At 37.4% G+C, this 21,991-nt stretch overlaps 1 protein-coding gene across 4 annotated transcripts in view; it reads right to left on the reverse strand.

Moving 5' to 3' along the window:
• The window catches only part of LOC131682369 (uncharacterized), a 256,096-nt gene that overhangs the window by 116,451 nt on the left and 117,654 nt on the right, over positions 1 to 21,991 (reverse strand). The gene's annotated exons all lie outside the window — the stretch shown is intronic.

The following is a 21,991-nucleotide window of genomic DNA, read 5'->3' on the forward strand; positions in this document are numbered from 1 at the left end:
CAGTCCAGAGTACTTAAATAATTAAAAGTTCACCTTAATTCACCAAAAAATTAAGTGCCAGTGAATCTAAAACTGTACGCACAGTCTTAGAATCACTCCGAAAGTACCACTGCTTCATCTCAAAGAGCAGCATTTTTACGACGGAACTTGCAACTTGCAGCTCCAGACGAGGGTTCGAGTGATACATCAGTAGCGCAATCTTCAATCTTGCCATCACCAGCGAATACATCGGACCTTTAACAGTTTCAATGTATACCACAGCCCCGTGTGTGCCTTCGCTCGACGACGAACGCTACTGAAGTCTAAGGCAGGCAAACGCCGCAAACAATATCGAGGACTGCGAATATTTTCAACATTCGAAAGCATTGCAATCCACTGGTTTCAGTCGTAGCGGACCGAAAAAATTCAGGACGCAGTTCCTAACGACCAACTTCGTTGGCAGCCACTTACCTGACATGATCGTCCCTCAGTTCGATGGAAAACGAAAATTCGTCACTAACAGGCCTACAGATGATTCCTAGTACTCGTCCAAGACTCATTTCCTTGTCTTCGTTGAAACGTGCCCACTGGTCTGTTTTCTGTTTCCCCATGAATTGTAGGAAGTAGTGTGGCCACTTTTACATGAGATCAGATCCGTAGCTTTTGAGTTTAACCCACCAAACTTTTGAGGAATTATGACAAGTGATTTTTTTTATTTGCTACTAATTGCTGTGGCGATTTGTTCTTGGAGTTAATTTCAATTTTTGGTATTAGTAGAGAGATACTTGGAGCTTTAGAGAGCCTTTTCAGTAACTTCGATTAATACTTTTTAGTTTTATATCAGAAAACATACATATATTGAATTTGGATCATGAGTCTGCTATTTTTGTTCTTACTTACCAAGTTATGAAATTACCTAATTCTGACCTTGATAAATTCAGTGATTTTTAGTAATATCGTGAATAATTTAAAAAATCACGTTTTCATTAGATTTGCAGATTATTCTTTACATATAAAAGAATGAACACCGACTACGCTGAGATATCCCAGAAGGGGGATTTGATCCTGGATAATATGCAAACAACGGTACTATATTCGTTCCTAATTTGTGAGTGCTCGCGACAGAACAAAAACAGTAGCTCCCTTGCTCAGATACTGAGAGCATCGGTTTTTGATACAACCTTTGGAAGCTTCCTTGGTTAATACCCTACCAAGATCAAATTAATGTGAGAAGGAAATGAATTCTTTGATGGCATTTAGTCTACCGACATCTAATGTATCCTCTTGAAGTGTATTTAGAGTCAAACCAACCTTCATGTACTTAAATGCGAAATTTCAGCGATCATTCTATCCACTACTAGACGCTAAAGTTAAGCTGAACCACGTTTTACTGAAAACCAGCAATTTCCTTCTTGTAGAACTGGATACCGTAAAACGGGGGAACATCGATCATTTTTTAAAAATGTTTTCGAAAATTTTTCTAGAAATCAAGTAGTTGTAATTGTTTGTATTTTCAAAAGAATTGTTGAGTTATTTAAAACAATGTGTAAATTGCATACGCTCAGGTAATTTCATGGCTATCACTGTTATCTCCCAAAAGAAAACTAAATTGCCTGGAACGATACGTAATAATCTTAACAAACTTTTTAGGAAGATAGTCAAAAATAAATAGTTAACAATAAAATTCTTATTTTTTCTGTAGATTATTCGATATTCACGTTTTCCAAAAAAAAACTGATCAGCTCATTTAAAGTGGCTTGATTTCATGTATATACAAGGCATTACTTGAACTGATGGAAAAGATGCAGGATAGTTCTGTCATTTTCAATTCGAATTGTGTTTACAAAAAGTACAGAAAATTACTAAATAATCGTCATCGATAGACAACAAGTCTTTTGCCTTAACCAAAATGCCTAGGCATTTCAATCGGCCAATACGAATTGTGCTCGAAATATGGTTATCCCGGTTTCGGAATAACAATCACTGATTTTTGTCTCCTGTCCCGTGGATCAATGTTCTGCTGCAGAAACCTGTTGTACAAGTTCAATTATCATCAACTTTTTGCTGGACCAGGCAGATCTTCAAAACATTGAGTTTGGTTCAATCAAGTCCAAGAGCATTATTATTACATGACACTGGGTAATCATCGATAAGTGTGAGTGAAATTTATACCTTTCTTGCAAAGTTTAAAGTTCATCGTGTCGAATATTCCTAATTTATTTACAAATAATTAGTTCGAAAAAATCCAATCATCGTTTCCTTTGCATACCAATTTCTGCCTAAGAGTTTGTTTCAATTCTGAACGAAAAAGATTCACATGCGCCTATTTTTTGTGTGCTGGATGTGCACCAATGTGAACAATTTCATCCAGGTACACAGCTGAACACAACTTTAGTTGTTCTCTCCTCCGGTATACTATCTCCTTCAACGACCACATCTCGTGTACGTACATAGCAACATGGAGTATCAGCGATATGCGTCTGTGGGATACTAGACTTTAGCCGAATACTCATACCGAAGATGATCCCATTTGCAGCCACTAACTGCTTTCTATCTCACGACTATCTTCGTTATCATACTACGGTCATACTTATGTTCAGAAATTCAATGAAGTTCATTTATAGGGTCCGATAATATTTAAGGTTATTTTGTAATGATTGCAGCCAAGAGATAACATTGACTCTAAACAGGTCCACACAGCTTTAGCCAAATGTCTTCGCGGTAGAAAACTTACATTGTTCATTCCGAGATTTAGTCTCGGTCTACAATCCAATTGAACAATTACGGTTCGATTGGTTTTGCAATCCAATCAAGCAAAGAATGCATGATTGTCTATTTGATGTCAGAGTTAAGAAATGCCATAAAAGTGAACCTATTTGGAGTCTTACAACTATTGGACGTACTAGAAATTTACTAGTGTTCCATCTGAAGGAGTTACAAAAATTCCGTAGATTCCCCGAGCTAATCCGTAATTCCGCAGAAAAGACAGAAATCCGTAGATCTAAGGAAAAATCTGTAGTGTAGCTGGTAGATCAGTCCTGGCGGGAAGTCTGTAGAGCTCGACACCCAGTTTCGCAGTTCGAATCCGCTTTTGGAATGAACGTAGCGAACTTTGTTCGCCCGTCTTGCTGTTTCATCGATGGTATCTGCGCTGTAGTCGTCAACGTAGTGGGTTTAGGATTGTTCCTGCTAAACGTGGAAACTGCCTTGCAAGTACAACAGCGTTCACATTTTTAATACTGTGCGGTGCATGGCGAGCTGGTAGAGTCTGAATGTTGCGTTGTCCATCATGTAGACCTCCGGTAGCGCTTCGGAAGCATTTCGGAATAAAAATATCAGTACGCGCTTGTTCGTCTCGCGGATCCTCATCTGGTGGTATACCTTTCTTGTATCGGTACCTAATCCGGTAACGAGTTTGTTCGGCACATAAGTTAATTTTTGTAAACATACAATACTAAATTTAAGAATATTGCAATTCAAATCAATCTTAATCACCCGAATTGTAAACAGCTCGAATTCGAATATTATGCCAGCTACTCAGTCTGTGCAAATCAAAACGAACGCTACTTTGCACCCTCTCCAGTGTAGCAGGTAGAAACTTTACAGAGAGAGAGAGGAAGATGAAACCATCGTCGCGATCACAGCTGATCCCGGCTGGATATATGTAATTATAATTGTATATAGTCAGTTGAAAATAGATCTGGTGAAGGAAGGTTGTTTGTTTTCGTTCTCGGTGCGATTTAAAAGAAAGCCGTCGGTAATTTTGCCTAAGTCAGCAGGCAGCAAATTTTACAAGTCCCCAGCGGGTTGGTGGACTTAGTGTTTCGGTTCGTTTTTTAATACGGTGAGCCACAGTGCAAGTTGGCTAAGTTCCCTAGCGACAGGTGAACTATTCGGTGCGGTACATTTCGCGTGTTGTACCATCGGTGATCGCGGTGAAAGGGCGATTCCGATCGATACATTAAACCGGCCAAATTGAAGACGGTGAGTGACAATAATTGGCCGTGTTTGGTACTGTTTTCGTGCGCGCTTGTGAGTTGCTGGTTTCTAAAACCAGCGAAGAAAGTCCTTCGGTGGCCGGCAAAAGTTCGTGCTCGAACAGAGTTCACGGAATCTACATACCGATACAGCAGCTAGAATTTCACCTCAAAAGATGCTTCCTCGGATTGTATACCATGTTGACCGGCAAGTACCAGACCGTATTGCTGTCGAACGCAATCAATGCTGTCCAGGTATCTTTCAGTAGATACTCGCCAATCATCTTCAGAGCTTGGAACTCAGGCCCACTGTAATCGTTTCATTAGTGGGCCTGTCTCGTCTGAATATCTGCCGAGGAGCCATTGTTCATTGGCTATTCGTTTCGATTGTCCCGTAGCGGTAGAGAATGGAATGCAAAAAATGCTATAAGGCGATTGACTGCAAAGCGGACTTGTTTACTATGTGTGGAGGAAGGTGCAGTAAACGGTTCCATGCCAAATGCGTTGGACTAAACGAGGCAAAAATCGATGCTCTTACGAAAAATATAATTTGGTTATGTGATGACTGCTTGGAATCTTTTAACAAAACTTTAGCTGCTTCGCTGCTGGATTCACCGGAATTGGAATTTCCATCAACATGCATGGAGAAGGATATATCTCTCATGAAAACAAAAATTGAGGAGATTCAACAATCCTTATCTCAAATAGTTCCTAATAAGCAAATGTGTGATCATCACTCAACTCCAGTCTCATCCGTCAATTTGCAAAACACATCAAGCGATGGAGATCGGATAGCTTCAGTTTGTATACCGCCGCAGAGCCGTTCTTGGGACAAAAATATAGAATTCTCTCTGTACCTGTCAAACATTGAACCCCATGTAAGTGAAGGCGAAGTTAGTGCTTTAGTCTCACAATGTCTTGGCCTTAGTGCGAGTGACACAGTTGAGGTAAAAAAACTTGTGCCCATCTGGAAATCGTGTGACACCATTGAATATGCGTCATTCAGAGTTAGGCTCAACAACAAATGGGAATCGTTTGCTTTGCAAGCCACAACTTGGCCTCGTAACATCCGATGTAGGAAATTTGAATTGAAAAACACAACATGGAAACCTGGACGATAAACTTCACCGCACATTTCGATTGAATTGCAGCTTCGGACAACGTGAAATTAAAATATGAAAAATGTTTTGTTTGTTTAATTTATGCAATATGTGAAATATGTTTCTGTAGATATTATCATGTTTATATCTTCTGTAATGTTGCCACTCCCAAGCAACATGTGTAACAAGTCTAAGAAAAATTTTAATCTATTTGGTTGAATATAAAGCAGTTTGCTCACGAGGCCACAAGCAACAGGCAACATGTGTCCGCCACATGTTGCCTCGAATATTCACTATACATTTTGTTCCACCTATTCACATGCGGCAACATAACAAGACACGCCACGCTTTGACAAAAGTTTGTCGCTTGCAATGTTGCCTGAAAATATTCAGCCTGAATATTTGCTAGGCCACTTTTTCTGTGCACGGTTGCTGTCTTTGGGAGGGCGGATGCATTTTATCCGCAAGATGTCGCAGCATGCCAATTATCGAAACAAGGTAGAGACATCAAACGGTAAACAAACGTTGTTCATGACGTCATTTTGTTTGATGCATATGTTTTCCCGTGAGTGAGAGCCATTCCTAAAAAGTGCAATTTTTGGTGTTTCGTATTTGTTTTTCTTCAAAACAGATTATCTATAACATTTCAAACGCATAAGAAATTTCAGGTAGTGTAGCCGAAAACAGGAGTGTAATTTTGTCGATTAAAGTGTTTAGCTACAGCTAATGGGGTATAATTTATTCAAGATTTTGTTAAATAATCTTTTGACATGTTTAGTTTTTCATCAAAAAGAACACTGATCCAAAAAATAAAACAATTTAAGGGTGTTTAAACCGAATATTTCTATTCGAAAAATAGAAGGAAAATGATGAAAAATTGCGTTTTCCTTGTGTCTCTGGTATGTCTGGATCGGGCTTACTGAGCATTTGATGATTTTTTTGCTATCAATTACAAAAAGAACGATAACTTTGTTAATGATGCCAAGTCTAATTATTTTTTGAAGAGGCAATTTTGCATCTACAAGGATTGTATCAGAAGTTGTATTCTGTTGTAAAACTTATTCGAAAATACAAAACCTCCAGAATCTACTATTTCGGATTTACGTGATCTTAATCGGAAATAAAAATTTTCAACATTCCCTTCACATTTCTTCACTTTAATGTACCTAACATGGAAATGAGACCTTATATAAAACATCTGTTTATGCCATTCAATTCGACATTCAAATGTATGCCATTAACTTGACATATTTTTAATATTCGTAATTTTCAACCCTGCTGGGTGGTTATTAACATATTTAATAATTTTAAAAAATTGTCAAATGCTCGTGAAAACCGATTCTGATATTTTCATCATTTTCCTTCTATTTTCCGAAAAACAATATGCAGTCTAAGCACACTTAAATTAGTTTATTTTGCAGAGCAGTGTTATTTTTCAAGAAAAGCAAAAAATGTCAAAAGCTTAATTAACAAAATCTTAAATAACTCATACCCCGATAGCCGTAGCAATACACTTTCTTCAACAAACTTTTAAAATTTAGTAGATACCCAGATTTGAAGAAAAACTAATGAAAAACACCAAAAATTGCACTTTTTAGGAACTTCTAATGGCTCTACCGCTCTTATAATCGAATAATTGTATAAACCATTTGGGAGCGTTTTAGTAAGCTGATTCCGAAGAAGAAATTACCTTAACCTTTATCATTTAACCATTTAGAAAGTTATCTCGATGACTTTTTTGACATGATGTCATTTTGGGATACCCTAATATATACATTTGTCGTACTTGATGAACAGAATAGTATATGACACTCGGCTCTCCAGGCTTCTGTTATAAAACTGATTTTGAGAGCAATTGCATAATTCATGCATAATCTTTCTATTGAGAAAGGCAAAAGACAGTTCAGTGAGCTTGTTTACAAAGTATTAAAATTTAAAACTTTTCCGAACCATTTCTCGTTCATGTAAACAACCTCTACGAACTGTCAAATAAGTAAGGTTAAAGTTTGCTGCAATTTTCTTTTATAGAATAAATACGCCTGAATTGCGCTGACTATCATCACATCGAAAGAAGCGACATCTAATGAAGAAAACCAAAAATGTTGCTCGATACAATTGTTGCCCCATGTGAATAACCAGCGGCAACATTGTGTCTCAGCTAAATGTTGCCTGTTGCTTGTTGCCTCGTGAGCAGACTGCTTAAGTCGTAGGAAAGTATCAAAGCATTTTTTCAGACCAAGGATTGTTGCTAATAGACCACAAACAAGTTTGTTGCTGCTAATCGAACCGTAAAAAGTAGTTTTGTTGACTAAAAGAATTATTTTCCTTTTAACAACACCGACTCTAAGCGATAGTTAGTAGGTGGAGCCTATTATGTTTGATAACTGTTAGTTGAAAGTAACTCAACACTATAGTGGAAAGCAGCTGTCATCGTTTGTTTGCAATTAGTATCATAAAAAGAACATAATACTTGCAAACTTGGAAAATACTTGTCGACACTTTAACAAAACAAATTTGCAACAACGAGATGGCGTTATCGATGCATTTGTATTCGTTGTTTTTCTTCTGTCAACGAATCAGCCACAACGAGAAGGCGGCCATGATGCTTTCATAAATTTTTGCACCAAATTCGAATTGCATATTGGTAGGCGCAATCAAAAACTACGTCATTTGCCTGGAGCGCTGTATCTTATCGTTATATTTTCATCCATTCCAGATTGTATTTGAGGGCGCATTGAAAATATAAACGTAAAATTGAAAAATTCACAGTAAATCCAGATGCGCCGGAGAAATTTAAGTATAGAAGAGCAAAATATTTGCTTTCAAATATTCCAAATTATCTTGCAAATCGCATTATTTCAACACTGAAAATTTTCCAAACATAATTGAACTCGATTTGAAACTAGGTGGCAAAATTGATTTGCAATACAGCGTACGTTACAAATAGACTCCGCCTTGGGCTTTTTTGGTGATGAAACAGTTGAGATCATGTTCACCCCGGCTAGATTATTACACGAGATTTGGTTTCATTATTAGTTGTTAATATTCTTTTACTACAAAATATGTTGCTTGGGCTGTGATTGTAAATTATCTGTTTTACCATGAAGTGTTCTGTTGAAATTAATTTGATGTAATTAGTCTATAAGGAGTCATCATTGGGGCCAAGGGGCTTGTTGGTGTAAATATATACAAATATATAAATACACAAATTACCATAGGACACATTTTTCGAAGCTGTCGTCTGTTCTTCCGATTCAGGATATATGACTACGGAGATCTCAGACTCTTTCATCGCAAAGTGACTTTTTAGGACGACTTGATGCTCTTGATTTCACACGTAGACGGTCCAGTCAAGTTTCGTCCGATCCGCTAACGTGATCCGGTCGGAGCATACAGCTGTACATTCTTGCGCCCAAGTCGAATCTATGAAGCTACTTGCTGGTATACATATTCCTTTACCAACTCCAAAATATTTTGCGTAAGCTTCAAGCTTGAACCTGCCACTAAAAAACGTTGCTTCCATTCATTTTCCAAGTTGCAAGAGTTGACATCTTTGGGAGTCCTTTTCGTGTCGTTAAACTTCAACTTCCTATGTCACACGAAGCGCTTGAGTCACACCCCGAAGTACCAGAATACACATTCACGATTTCTCAACCAGCGTGTATGTTGACCGATCGTATACATTATGCAGTTTCCGTAGAACAGCGTGACTTTGATCATGCGGTCGACGTTGTAATGGAAGTTTAGTTTGCATCGTGTGATCCTGCGATCGTTCTGGAACATCTGGCACAACCTCCGAACCGCATTCCTACGACCAGTTAGAAGTAGTCTCGACAGAACGCTTCACAGTTTCTTATTCTGTGGTCAACTGTACCGCACATCCTGCACGGCTTCCTTTCCTTCGCGGATGGACTTTGACGCCTGTTCAACGATAGGAATAGGCAAGAATCCCTCAACACAACATATTCCAGCTGACAACTTCTCTGTCAGCCCATGAATCAAAATCGGGTTCACCAAATGAGCGATGAGACTCGTAGCGTTGCGTTGTGTTGTGCCGATGATTTTGACGAATTGCACACTGACTTCATCATGTTTGACTGCTGATCATCTAATAAGAGTTGCTAAGTAAGTACGAATTCTTACCAATTCAACCCACATTAAAACTTCAACAGCCATCCATCTCATAACTTCTTATAAACATGTCCATTCTTCTAAATTTTCATAAAAAAGAAACGGCAACGTCTTGAAAAAGAGCTGGAGCTCTACTACTCTTCGTTTCTATGTCGAGAATCGCATCATATTGTTTTCTTCGTCGGTTTTGTCACTTCTGTCCGTTTCGGGACTATGTAACTCCTCCTCTGCTCTATTTTGACATTAAAAATGTCTTACTCCACTATCTGGGGCTGGGTGTTATTCTAAATTTTGAAATCTCCTATGTAACGAAACTATTTAAGGTTTGTACGGTTATAACTTCGCAATTAGTTGATGGATTTCAATAATTTATACACCAATCGATTCAGAAACACCTGATTTGAAAGTTGCTAATAAGTTCGATGTGCTATATAAGTATTCTATTGAAAATCGGTTGAATTGAAATTGAAAAATTTCACGAAAGAAGAAGAAATGTGCATACACGAGGCGGCTATTCCGAGCAGAGCCGTCAATACAGAGCATTTAAGAGGTCAATCAAACAAGGAAAAGTTATAAATATATGTGCTGAATTTCCTTTGTGCCTTATCATTCGATACTTGATGGTCGACAAGTAGTGCACGGACGATTCTCATAAATAAACGGCCAATAATTGCCGCTGTACTGTATGGAACAAACAGATTCTTGCGTTGCGGTTTGGGAAATAATCATAACAATTGTGTAGCAGATTCCGTAGAGGATACGATCACCGCAAACTTCGATAGAAATGATTTTGTAAAAGCAATAATTAACCGTGGTTTGATTGGTGGTTTACTTGTTAGCACCGCCTTTTTGACGATGAACCATATCAGCGATAGGTAAAACGCATTGTCTATAGGAAAATGTTTTCAGTTTGCATTTGATCATCGTTGAAATCGGTTCGCTTGTTGCCGGCGACCCGCTTCGTTAGTTCCTGGAAGGAATACTCCCCGTTAGCAGGAGCAAACAAAGGCGCTCTCAAAATTGTCTCTATCACTAGACGTGTACAGAAGTCGCATTGTTTTTGCAAGGAATCGGCAATATAATCACAACAAACGGTCTTTATTAGGACCACAAAATCGTTCTCAGAAGAATGTGTATTTCCGGACACCAGTATGTGCTGTAAGCTGTAAGTAGTGTTGTATCATCTTTCAAATCTTTCAAACAGTATCAAAATATAATAGAGTCCTACGCTTTATTTCTGCTATTTTTTCTCCCCTACATAGTGGTAAAAATATGGAAATTCATACCTTTAATTATTTTGGGGCTAAACCATAAGGTTCTGAGCTTTGGAGTTACTAAGTATTTCTGAAAGTGTAAAGGTATTTCTGAAATATAACTTTTTACTGGAAGGAGATAGACAGTTTGAATCTTCAGCAAAGTCGTAGAAAATCTTATTTAAAGCAATTTGACTGAAGGTACTAACAGTTTACCTACATTTGTTGGTATGAGACGTTTTACAATCATCAGTTCCTTAAAAATAACTTTTGTCACATTCATTTCTCTACAACAACGCTCTCTGCAATGTTTTAGATATTATAAAAACCCACAACTTTGTTCAATACTTTAAGACACCACGATGATTTTAGAAAGAGTTCATTTGCCAGTTTTCTAATAAATTATCATGGTCGTCCACTTCTGGAAATCCGTCTTTATAACTCCATAAACTTGTCTGAAGTCACCGAAACTCAAAACCTTACGGTTTAACCGCAAAATAATTAAAGGCATGAAATTGCACATTTCATGGCCACTGTGCACTAAGAAGAAAATTGTTTTAAACCAAATTTGCGCATGAAGGGCACACTACTTAGAACTAAATTAGTTGTCGAATACCTCCTTGCAAGGCCAACCGGGGCTTACGACCTGATCCCAGCCGCTGTCAGTTCGTACATTTTGACAACTTTAATTTCTGTATTTTATTCGTAGCTATAAACATATTCTCAAATGGTAATTGAAATGAAAATGCTACCCAAAATATTTTACGAACAAAAAGATTGCTTCAGAGAAGCGAATCAACTTGCAATAGTTCGTCGAAAAGACAACCCAAAGATTTGAGGGGTTTGTGAATATCTGAGGGTCTACAAACTATCCATATTCTCTCGGCTCCTAAGTAAAATCGATTTGATAAATTATGGTATATTGGAGCCTCAAAATGTTTATAGCACTGCTCAGAAATTAAATTTTTTTTTTTTGAAAACTCAATTGACCCGCGCCTGAGTCAATTTCCACCAGGAGTGTTTGCTCCAAATTAGAACAACAGCGAAAGAGTCTAGCTGCCGGACCAACGACCGTGAAGTTTGCATGAGGTGGTTCGACAATTTTCATAGATAATCAGTCCAGCTTAGTTGGGAGAAGTTAAAATACTTTTAACGAAGCGATGTCTGAGTCATTTTTGCACGGGTCTAATCAGTGTATGATGGTGGGGCAGTAATTGATCCCCAGGAACGTTAGGTTTCGTGAAAAAAAATTTGCAGTATAGTATGCATGAAGGCATTGTTGTATACATTTCACCTCACTCATCGATAGTGCTAACACTAACTTTTGAACGGAGATATAGAAAATAGGTTTCTTCTACATCTTTGACTAATGTGTGTTTGTCGCCCTCTGTAGTAGGCTACGATTGAAGATAAAATAAAACTCTATTGTCTTGACTATAGCTAAGTTTCTCCAAGTATCGTTAGAGACGGCTTCCACTTCTTCATACTTCGACGTGAATCTTTTAATGTAATCCGTGCAAGTACGAGTGTGCCGTATCATGTAGGCGAATTTGCGTCAAATCAAGGTCCACATACACGGGGATCTTGGCCCATCGTTTTCGTATTCGACGACGTGTTGCATGTTGTTCTTCGCTACGAAGCTTTCTGCCTCGGCTAAGGAGTTGAACGTTAGTAGTACTACCTGATCTCGTATGATGTAGTTGTATGTGTGATAGTTCTGTAAGTACAAGTTCCATTTTCATCTTGATCAACTGTTCCACCTCACGCACTGTAGGTCTAAAATTGATCTGCAAAAAGTTCACTCGTAGTTAAGGGCAACGGAACTTTGCTGTGTCTATATGTTAGACGTACACGTTGTTTGTACGTTGTTTGCAAGCGGAGCGTTTTTGACTTCTGATCTGTTCGAGATGAGGAAGTAGACTGAGACCTAATTAAATAGTGGGAAGTTATATACGGCCGTCATGGAGTTTGGTGCTCCATTCATTGTTCGCTAGTCGAATGAGAAGCCATATTATTTTCGTCATTATTGGGACGTTAGCATGACAAGGAATTGTACTGTCTGCATAAGATTCTCAGGGTTTGGATTTGGCCAAATCATTATAAACTTTTTAGATAGTTCGGGCAAGAACATCTCAACGCAGTTTTAATTTAACTGTAAGTCTGCTCGAAGTTATTTTTATTACGTACTGGTTACATATGGTGTGGTTAACCATAAACTTAAAAAAAATGGTTGAATATATTTGAAATGCATATTCCCAATAGTGCTTACTCAAATTTTTACAGCAATCTGAGAACTAGAACTGAAACGGCGTCTATGATAGCACGCTACCACATTCAATACCGCGCACCTATCACATTTCACTGAAAACACCAGTCATGGTGTATTTTCGGACACCAGTATATACTCTAAGTGTTGTGCCATCTTTCAAAGCACAGTATGAAAAATATAATAGAGTCATATATTTCTCCATATTGGAGAAAAAATCAGGGAAATCTTATTTTTTATCCGCTGAGGAATAAATTGTTTTAAATCAAATTTGCGCGTAAACGGCACAAAACTTAGAACTAAATTAATAATCGAATTTGCGCTTCGACTTTGTCTCGTCAAAATCCGACACTAACTTAGTGAAAGGGACTACCCAAGCAAATGAAGAGCCCATGATCATGAACCAAATTCATCCCCACTGCATGGTGTTTTGATATTGTTTGGAATGGGATCAACCAATGAAAACACCATCACCATAGTTTTTGAGACCATTTCATGGTGTTTTGATGGTTGCAAAATTAGGCGCGGACCATATTCATGATATTTGTATGGGGTTGTATGGTGTTCGAACCCATGAGAATTTGCTCGGATAGGGACTCATCATTCCACTCAGACATGACCATGCGCATTAATCGAATTAGCTCCCGAGTTGGGGAAATAAACGCTAAACAAAGAAACAAATTTGGTCAGATCACAGAAATGTCAGCTCGATTTACGTCTCCCGCCGAATATAATTACCTAGAGATGACTAAGTAGGGAAAGTTATGAAATTTTAGAGCTATTGTAGTCAAGTGAGAGGAAGGATGCGAAATGTTACTATTTCGATGTTCATCGGTCGTTTCCGGTTGTTTTTTACAAGATGGATAGATAATTAGGTATTCTTGAGCTAATAAGCTATACACATAGAAAGAAAAAGAAGACCACTAGGCAGACTCATATAATCATGATCAAAGGGAGAGTGAGGAATCATTTGCCATTGCTGCTAGGGGTCAAACATTATGTATGAGGCTAATAGCATTGTCGAAAAGTGTAGGAGCAATGAATTGTGCTAGCTTCACGACCATGCTGTTATACTCATACATAATGTTTGACTCGTAGCAGCAGAAGGCAAAGAATTCTTCATTCTTCCTTCTATCAAGTGAAAATCTTGTTCATAATTATGGTGATAATTCCACTAAACAGGAAAATTTTTTTAAACTTTGGCTACAAGCTAAAATTAACAAACAATTGAATGGTTCAATTTTGTCTAGAATAAAATATTAAAACAATGATTTAAGAAAACTTTTGGTTTTCATGGTTGTGAGTTAGTTTCCAAAATCGAAAAAGCGATTATCTCGTAAAATATTTTGGAATATTATTCATTGATCCATTTCCATTCGTGTACAAGAAATATTCAACAAAACTATACAATAAGTTTCCAATTCTATAATATAGTTCATATAGTATGCAACTTTGTGTATGGTCCTAATACTTTCAACTGAACAATTTTACACAATTCAGAATATTATTCATGGATACATTTTATTTCGTTAACTTGTACTTGACTGTGATCGTGAATAACTTCACGAATTTGGCAGATATCCCTAATCATTTTCACGTTCATGATCATATTCATAGTTCAAGCAACGCTGCTCTTGATCGGGATAATTTCACATGAACTACCATGAACATCGTTTTTCATTTGTTAAGGTTCAATAAGATGCCCGGAAAAAAATGAAAACTTCGTTGAGTTCCAACAATACATTACAGATTTACAACACATAGAGCGGTTATAAGCCAGTTCCTAGATCATATCCGGTCCCATGTTAATGTAAATAGAAATTACCAAAACCGTGATTTCGCTCCTAAAATCTTGATCATGAGTAAGCTGACCAACTGTGGGCTAGGAAAAATCCGTACACATTTCTTCTCAAAAGTTGGTTCGATTCCCAACCCCGCACACAGGGTTAGAGTTTTTTCAAAAGCGATTCTTCTACCACGAAAAAAGAAGCTAATGATCCCAATGTTAAAATCTCTATAATCGAAATATTTTCTGAATTCAATGTAATTGATGGAGCACAGAAATTATAAGTCAGAGTTTCTGTGTTAGTGTACTGATTGGTTTCCTCCATGTACATTTGTTATTTGATTTGCAGTTAGTATTTATGGAACCAAAATATATTTAGTTTACTATCAAAGTCTAGTTCGACCATTCCGAGACATCGTTTCGTTCTTCGCATTATGCTTTTAAAAAATCCAGAAAAAAATCTTCTGTTTAGCATTCGTCATGTTCACAATGAACTGAAATTTTTTGCCATGCAGGAAGGTTCTTAGAAATTATATGGGTTTCTGTAGAAAATTAGACAGTCCGATCGAAATGAACTTACGATATTATAACAGTTATGTTGGTTAGAACATTGAATTCATATAGAATTTTGAAGTAGGAATCTGTCATTGATAACTGCAAAGCGTGGTTTATAGAATTATACTGTCGTGTTTTGTAATGTCGGACCAGGTAGGAAGAACACAATCTTAACGCGTAATCACCATTGAAATATCTAGGAATAATTAGTTTTTTTTCATGTGTCCTTTGTAACGAATCCACTTTTCTGTACAGCGACACTTTTAAAAACCGTATCGCAAGCTCGAGATGCCATATCGTGCAGTCGAATCTTGATTTTGCCATTATCCATAAACACTAATTGTTGTAGATTGTTCTGCAAAATGATTTTATTTGCCTGGCGCAATCTATCGAAAATTATCATTATTGAATGTCTGATATGATGGCATCTGATGGAGGTGACTTTCGCAAGGCTATGCTATGAAAACTGTATGTAAATATTCCAAAAACTCGGACTAATACGAAAAGATTAAAAGTAACGTTCTTTGACCAGAGTTCCTCTTTTGTTTTTCATTTTCACATATCTCGACAATAAACGATCACTTCGGCAAGAATTAAAGTATTACAGCGATTGTTGTTCAAATTGACACTTCCCGACAGATTCTACGATACAGTAATTCTTCCAAGATTCACTCAAAAATCTTTAAAATCGCGAAAGACCATCTTCACTACAGATGAAACATCTAGACCTTTTATTCAAAACGACTTCTACAATGAGTGACTCTCTTTGTTTACTTTCTCTTCTGTTAATAATTCGGTCGCTTTAACATTTATCCCTCAACTTTTTGCATGATATGCTAGTCAAAACCACCATCTTTCGATCTGTACTGTAAAATAAGTGAAAAGTTCTATAGAGACGCCGTAAAAATCGAAAGAGAAAGTAAACAAAGAGAATCACTCATTCCCGGTCAAACCATTCGGAATTTGATTCGGAATTCTGAATGGAATTCCAAATCAAATGCAACAACCGATTCTGAAACCGATTGAGTCGGAATCGCTTGTTGCATTTGATTTGGAATCCATACTGACTCCATTCAGAAATCCGAACTGGTTCCGGAACGAGTTTAACTGGGTTGTAGATATGTCGTTTTGAATAAAAGTTACGCCATTAGACGTTTTATTGTGCACTTTCCGCCAACCTGGACTCCGTACTTTCAAAGGGCTAGTGATCAAACTGCTACTGAAAACTGCGAGCTGTCAAAACACATGTATTTCAAGTGATAGAGATGGTACTTTCATAGACAGACCAGTCGAACTAACCAGTCTATGAGAAGAATTTAATAGAAGAATTGTAAGTGCGCAGTGCGGTTAGAATCCAGTTTTTAGTGCCTCAAGCAACACTAGCATGGGTTTTGAGCATTTTGCACGGCAAAGCAAAGCATTTTGATTTAAGCGCAATACTTTAAAAGGACCTAAGAGTTTTTGCAGCGTTTTCAAAAAAAATGTGACGAGATCTGTATTTTGTTCAGCAAAACACAAATAAAACAAGCGCTGAATAAATAGTTGCGAATTTTTAAAAAAATTATTTTTTTTTATCAAAAATTAAAACTACAAAAACTCATTTTTTGAAAACTTTTATTTTTTCACAACGAAAGTCGGAAGAGAATAGAAACATATTTATTGTGGTTGCATCGCGGAGAAGTAAGTAGTAAGAATGTTTTTCTTGTAAATGTTTTTAACATGTTTCTATATTTCATACTAACTGACAGACAAAAACATAATTTTATTACAGAATACGATTCTCATAGATATTTTAAATTTTGTTTTATTTCTTTCTTTCTTTTTCGAGAGTTGTCCTACTGGAGCTGTAGAGCTGAGTTCACGGAAAGACTACCCATCAGAATTACTCATTACTACTTAAGTCCAATTGCAGCAGGCCATGATTCTGATTGTGATATCGAGTGTACGGTTCAGGTGTGCGGGCGTATGGGCTCTACGATCGCGTGAGAATGAGCGTTTATTGGTGTGTGTTCTTGAGCCATCGTGAATCGGATTGGAAGTGATGTAGGGGTCACTAAATCATTCGGGGCGTTTTGTGTTAGCGAAATATTGGGCGTAGTTGTGCGTGAATGATCGCGATTGTATGTTCGGCTTTGTGTACAATCGCGAAGGTCTAGGGCGTTTGTATGTTATTGTATTCGATTGCGTGGGCGTTTGTTTGTCGCGTAGACGTTTGTATGTCGTGTGTGCTAGCGTGTCATTTCGCATCCATAAATTCGATTTTAAAACCAGGTCCATTTACATATTCGCGTGTGTTCTTGGATGATCACACGGACCATGAATCTGATACTTATTTTCAGTGTATGGTTCAGATGCTAGAAAAGAGTGAGTTTTCTATCACAATCAACTCTATCATTAGAGTTCCCGGTCATGTCACCATGGAACGTATTGTCTAGTAGATATGAGCGTGATTTTTTTTTCTGATTGGTCCAGCTGAGGGCATGGGGCCTAGGCTGCTAGGGCCGAGAGGAAGAACTTCCGGACATAATTAATTCATGATCACGAGAACACGAGCGTATGTAGGCTCATTCTTGAGACTGCGTTTCTGAATTTATAAGTGCTAAAACGTTCGCTTAGTCACCGGAGTGCATGCATGCACAAGAACGGTGCTGCATCCTGCGCACTGGCTCATAATGTATCAGAGCTAAGTTCATTGAGCTAGCAAGTACCACGAGCACCGATGAGCGAGAGCTCTTGCTAGCCCGGTGCTAGCTAGCACGCTGTTCCAAACTATAGCTCAGCTATAGCAAAGTTGAAAAAATACAACACGTTAGTGTGAGTAACAATGCTTGTATCGTTTTATTGCAGAGACTTGTCGCACATTTACCAAGATATTTTTTTTCGTGCTTTGTCCTATTCTTTCGTTTAATGGCTTACTCTATTGCGTTCTAGCTCATAGGGCAGGTTTACCGTGCTAATTAATTGAGCTAAATCGTGCCCGATTACCGAGCTAGCTCTTCGAATCCTACAGCTCGAGCACAAAGGATACGTAGCACGAGCGTTGTCGGTTCTAATTGCATTTGATTCGTTCAAAGCGGCCTCCGAGCTCGTGTTAGACTCTCGTGCTGTGCTTCATGCATCCCTGCCGGAGTGTTCCTGTTAGCAAGATCGTAAGCGTAGGTATGCATAGATGATCGCGAAGGGCTCAAACGTTTGTATGTTAACGTGTTTGTCGCGTGTGCTAGCGTGTATGCAACTTCGCGTGTATAAATTCGATTTTATAACCGTGTGGCTATTCGCACATTTGCGTGTATTCTTGAATGATCGCGCGCGGACTCTGAATCTGATACTTAATTTGCAATGTATGGTTCAGATCCTAGAAGAGAGTGAGTTCTCCCATATCACTAGAGTTTCCGGTTATGGCCAAAGAGGCATCCACCGTAAAATAAAATTACCCCAATAACTGAAATGAAAGTAAAAAATCTCATCACGAAAACTTACAGCAGTAAATATGAACGGTTTATGATACAAACGAGCCTGCTATATAATTTGGTCCCGAAAAAGAATAAAAGTAGAAAATGTATAATCCGGATTTTCAGACACCTTCATAGGAGGCAAATTGAGTTGAACCAAATACTAGGGGCAAATCACTCTAGGAATACAAATTACCATCAATTTAAAAAAAAATGCATTTAATTTCCAATTTTGCATCAACTTTGCACTCCCTCGTAGAAAAGTTTGTTTAACAAACGTCCTACGCTGATCCACTTTGTTCGACATTTTGTTGAAAGTAGGGCGCAATTTACTCGATTAATTTCCGTAATGAAAAATATAGTGCTCGATGTACACATTTGGTCTAGGGGCAGATCACTTGTGATGCATTTTTAAAAATTAGCGAAATTAACTGAATTTCTTTCCATGAAAATACAAATTCTTGATGTATTTTGCGCTGCGTGTAAGACGTCAAAACCCTACAGTTTTGTAGGGTTTTGACGTCTTACACGCAGCGCAAAATGCATCAAGAATTTGTATTTTCATGGAAAGAAATTCAGTTAATTTCGCTAATTTTTAAAAATGCATCACAAGTGATGTGCCCCTAGACCAAATGTGTACATCGAGCACTATATTTTTCATTACGGAAATTAATCGAGTAAATTGCGTTTCGACTTCGATGGAACGACTTGGCGGCTGCTAGACACTGAATTTCAAAATACCACCAAGCTTGAAAGAACGGCTTAAACAACTAGTCGAGGCGGATAGCGGGACCTATAAAAGTTCATTTTTTCTTTTATATTAGAACAAATCGTAAAGTTTACTTAGTCCCAAAGCTTATAAGAAAATTCACAAAAATTGATTTTTTAGCACTCTTGTTCACTGGTTTCCCTTTGCTTTTAATTGCATTTTTGAAACCTGGGAAACTAGTTTGCAACATTATTTAGTCTGTTTCCATTTGTGGAAGATTTTTTGTTGTCCTGGGAGTACTTCCACTTCCACTGAGGTTGAAAATTCCGTACAAATTCCGGACAAATCCGTACAAGTATTTTTTCCGGACACATGACCAAAAAACCGTACTGTCCTCCCAAATTCCGTACAGTTGGTCAGCTTAATCATGAGTCACATTAATCCGGATGAGAAATGCGATAGTGAGATCAAGAATAAATTCTCACGATAACTCGCAGAGGTGTTACCAAATTCGTGATTTAGCTCCTCAAATCATGAATACGACTCACGTTACTTATTGTAAAAATCCGATAGTAATCTTAAATATACAATAGTTCTTTGAGCATGAAAAGGAGTTACGAAAAACGTGACTAACTTCCCGAAATCGATTGTTTTAGTCGATATAGCTAATACAAATCACTGTGTCTTCAAATTTTGAAATGCGACCATAAAAAACGAAACATGTTCATGAAAGTGTTCTTGATGCATAATTAAGTTAGTAATACAGAAGGAAAAATGAGATCCCAACTAAACATTTGAATGTAGTGCCATATATTTTTGGCATGGACTTAAAATAAATATAAAATATAAAGTTTCATGACTACACTGAAATCGAATTGCAATTGTTTGTCGGTTCTAGTCTCCCAATTTTTTTTTTGGGTGACTTCATGAAAATGGGTTAGATTACCATGATGCACAACAATTGAATGAAAATCGTTCAATATTCACAAAATGTCATACACTGCTTTAGTCTTTTTTGAAATTCACATCTCATCTCTGAACGACATTACGATTAAAAGATTTATCATTATAACACAAAATTAAAGTAACCTATGAATTCTTGAATTGGTTCGTAATTTCAACCACAAGCTTTCACATCCAAAATTAGTGGGATGTGACCAAGATACAATAGATTGAATCAAGCAAATCAGACAGAAAAGTTTTTCTCGGATTTTTTCGTTTTCACACATGCAGACATACTCATATACATTATGCTGTCATAAGCACTTTGATTATTTAGCTCGCACCAATAAGGAAACAAATTTGATTCAATATCTTATTAAAGACAAAAATATAAAAACTCCACCCCTAACGTATCCACGTGGTATATGGATGCCCCTTAACGACCTAGACGGTTCATGCCTTCCGCAATTTCATTCAAATGGTTATTACCATGTACCTGACAATCGTTTTAATTTGGAACTCTGTCACCCCGTGGCGCTAGTGTTTATGTGAAATAACACATTTTGAACATATGTTTTCTGTAGATCTTGATTTCCTAGCATGCACTACCCGTCAATAAGTATACACATACATACACATACACTACCCGTCCATAAATCAAGTTAAGGGATCGTTTCAATAAGTATTTATTTCAACACCCATATCCAATATTGCAACACTCTGTAATATAGACGGATCCAGCCTTCGTTGTGTCAAATTTTGGAAACTCATTTCTTAACATGATTCGTATAATTGAGATACTACAATCACCTTGTATGCTTCTTGTTGGACATGTACATAATTAGTGGGTAAAAAAATCTTGTCAAACGAAAAATATATTGCCCTGCCGTAATATTAACTAGATTCTATAATCTAGTGGATCCAAACACATTTACAAACTTGGGATTATCCATTGCTGTCAAAATTTGTAGGATCGGTTAAAAAGCAGTCAAGATATAGCAATTTGAAGTTAGTGTTCCTACTAATTTTGAGGCTTGGTATTCAGAGTTTCTGTTCAGAGGTTCGTTCTAAATTTAACAAATATTAACTTGATTTGGCTCTATGGTATATTTCTCCTTAGTGGGAACCATCTTTGTACGTGAAGATCACAAAACCTATAACAAAATTAGTTATGGAATTTGCGTTTCAACTTCTTCTCATCAGAATCCGAGACTAACTTAACGGACTAAGCTAGCACCGGATTGACGCTTTGATTGTGTCTCCGTTTTTTTTGGAGCTAGCGTCAATCCGGCGCTAGCTTAGTCCGTTAACGAACCACCCCATATGTTCTACCATATACTAAAAAACTACAGGGGCAACTCTGAGGGGGGTTGCACGAATTGATGACGTAGAACTACACTACTAAATGTAAAAATATTTTGATTATATTTTATTGCTTAATATATTTTGATTGTTAAAAACGTAATATATTCCTTGCGTATAATTCACACGTAAATCAGAATCTATCGGAATCTTTTCTTAGCAGCACCGTCTTTACGCATGGGCACACTAGGCCTGGACCAGGGGCCCCGGAGTTTTGAAGATTGATATAAATTCACACTTGTATTCCAAGAAAGATGCACTAAATTATTAGAATTGAATTAGAATTGAAAGTCGTTTATTGTTCAAAGTTTATGTTGGCATTTTTTCATCAATTTCGGGAGCAGAGCAGTTCGGAATCGAATATTAGTTTATATCGCATGTAATCAAAATATTCAACGATCATTAGACAACCAAGCAGGGTCAGGATGGTAATTAACCAATTTAAACATCGCTCTAAAATTTGGATTAAAAAACATTTA

This window comes from Topomyia yanbarensis, chromosome 2 (assembly GCF_030247195.1).
Source record: "Topomyia yanbarensis strain Yona2022 chromosome 2, ASM3024719v1, whole genome shotgun sequence".
NCBI classification, from domain to species: domain Eukaryota; kingdom Metazoa; phylum Arthropoda; class Insecta; order Diptera; family Culicidae; genus Topomyia; species Topomyia yanbarensis.